Consider the following 2,916-nt stretch of genomic DNA (forward strand, 5'->3'; position numbering starts at 1 on the left):
GTTGCTTCCACTGGCGGGTGACATCAGAACTAGGGGACATAGCCTCAAAATAAGGGGAAGTAGATTTAGGACTGAGTTTAGGAGGAACGTCTTCACCCAAAGGGTTGTGAATCTCTGGAATTCCTTGCCCAGTTAAGCAGTTGAGGCTCCTTCGTTACATGTTTTTAAGGTAAAGATAGATAGTTTTTTGAATAATAAAGGGATTAAGGGTTATGGTGTTGAGGTCGGAAAGTGGAGCTGAGTCCACAAAAGATCAGCCATGATCTAATTGAATGGCGGAGCAGGCTCGAGGGGCCAGATGGCCTACTCCTGCTCCTAGTTCTTATGTTCTTATGTTCTTATGCAAGGGTCAAGGATGTCTCGGAGCGGCTGCAGGACATTCTGGAGGGGGGGGGGTGAACAGCCAGCTGTCGTGGTGCACATAGGCACCAACGATATACGTAAAAACGGGATTAGGTCCTACAAGCGGAATTCAGTGTGTTAGGAGTTAAACAAAAAGTAGGACCTCAAAGGTAGTAATCTCAGGATTGCTACCAGTGCCACGAGCTACTCAGAGTAGGAATGTCAGGATAGATAGGATGAATGCGTGGCTCGAGAGATGGTGCAAGAGGGAGGGATTCAAATTCCTGGGGAATTGGGACCGGTTCTGGGGGAGGTGGGACGAGTACAAACCGGACGGTCTGCCCCTGGGCAGGACTGGAACCGATGTCCTTGGTGTTTGCTAGAGCTGTTGGGGAGGGTTTAAACTAATATGGCAGGGAGATGGGAACCGATGCATGAAGTTGGAAGGTAGTAAATCAGGGACAGAAGCAAAAGGAAGTAAGGGGAAAAGTGCAAGGCAGAGAAGATATCGTCAAAAATCAAAAGGGGCGCAGTACAGGGTGCAGTGACTGAGGGGAGCTCAGTGAATAGGCCCAGTAATACTAAAAGGAATAAAACTGGAGATGTTAAGATTCAAAAGAGTTTTAAAAACAACAGAAGTGTACTTTTCCTGAATGCTCGTAGTATTCGGAATAAAGTAAATTTATTGATGGCACAAATCATCGTGAATGATTATGATTTAGTGGCCATTACTGAAACATGGTTAAAGCATGGTCACGACTGGGAGTTAAATATCCGAGGGTAAAAGACTATTCGGAAGGACAGAGTGGATGGTAAGGAAGGTGGTGGTGCTCTGTTATTTAAGGATGACGTCCGGGCAATAGTAAGGGATGACATCGGTGCTGTGGAGGATAAGGTCGAAACCATTTGGGTGGAAATCAGGAATAGTAAGGCGAAATATTCACTGATAGGAGTAGTCTATCGGCCGCCAAATAATACCGTTATGGTGGGGCAGGCAAAAAACAAAGAAATAACTGATGCATGTAGAAATGGTACAGCAGTTATCGTGGGGGATTTTAATCTACATGTCGATTGGTTTAACCAGGTCGGTCAAGGCAACCTTGAGGAGGAGTTTATAGAATGTATCCGCGATAGTTTCCTCGAACAGTATGTAATGGAACCTACGAGGGAACAAGCGGTCCTAGATCTTGTCCTGTGTAATGGGACAGGATTGATTCATGATCTCATAGTTAGGGATGCTCACGGAAGGAGCGATCACAATATGGTGGAATTCAAAATAGAGATGGAGGGTGAGAAAGTAAAAACAAATACTCGTGTTTTGTGTTTAAACAACGGAGATTACAATGGGATTAGAGGAGAACTAGCGAAGGTAGACTGGGAGCAAATACTTTATGGTGGAACAGTTGAGGAACAGTGGAGTACCTTCCAAGCGATTTTTCACAGTGCTCAGCAAAGGTTTATACCAACAAAAAGGAAGGACGGTGGAGAGAGGGAAAATCAACCGTGGATATCTAAGGGAATAAGGGAGAGTGTCAAATTGAAGGAAAAAGTATATAAAGTGGCAAAGATTGGTGGGAGACTAGAGGACTGGGAAATATTTAGCGGACAACAGAAAGCTACTAATAAAGATATAAAGAAGAGTAAGATAGAGTATGAGAGTAAACTTGCTCAGGATATAAAAACAGACAGTAAATGTTTTTTTTTACAAATATATAAAACAAAAAAGAGTGGCTAAGGTCCTTTTGGTCCTTTTGAGGATGAGAAGGGAGTTTTAATAATGGGAGCTGAGGAAATGGCTGAGGAACTGAACAGGTTTTTTGTGTCGCTCTTCACAGTGGAAGACACAAACAAAATGCCAGCGACTGATAGAAATGAGGCTATGGCAGGTGAGTACCTTGAGAGGATTGTTGTGACTAAGGAGGTAGTGATGGGCAAGCTAATGGGGCTAAAGATAGACAAGTCTCCTGGCCCTGATGGATTGCATCCCAGAGGTCTAAAAGAAATGGGTAGGGAAATTGCAGATGCACTAATGATGATTTATCAAAATTCACTAGACTCTGGGGTGGTCCCGGTGGATTGGAAATTAGCAAACGTGACACCACTGTTTAAAAAAGGAGGTAGGCAGAGAGCAGGAAATTATAGGCCAGTGAGCTGAACTTCGGTAGTAGGGAAGATGCTGGAATGTATCATCCAGGAAGAAATAGCGAGGCATCTCGATAGAAATTGTCCCATTGTGCAGACGCAGTATGGGTTCATAAAGGGCAGGTCATACGTAACTAATTTAGTGAAATAATTTGAGGACAATACCAGTGCAGTAGATAACGGGGAGCCAATGCATGTGGTATAACTGGATTTCCAGAAAGCCTTTGACAAGGTGCCAAACAAAAGGCGGCTGCATAAGATAAAGATGCAAAGCATTAAGTGTAAAGTAGAAGCATGGGTAGAGGATTGGTTAATTAATAGAAAGCAAAGAGTGGGGATTAATGGGTGTTTCTCTGGTTGGCAATCAGTAGCTAGTGGTGTCCCTCAGGGATCCGTGTTGGGCTCACAGTTGTTCACAATTTACATAGATGA

The sequence above is a fragment of the Scyliorhinus canicula genome, unplaced genomic scaffold (assembly GCF_902713615.1).
Source record: "Scyliorhinus canicula unplaced genomic scaffold, sScyCan1.1, whole genome shotgun sequence".
Taxonomy (NCBI): Eukaryota; Metazoa; Chordata; class Chondrichthyes; order Carcharhiniformes; family Scyliorhinidae; genus Scyliorhinus; species Scyliorhinus canicula.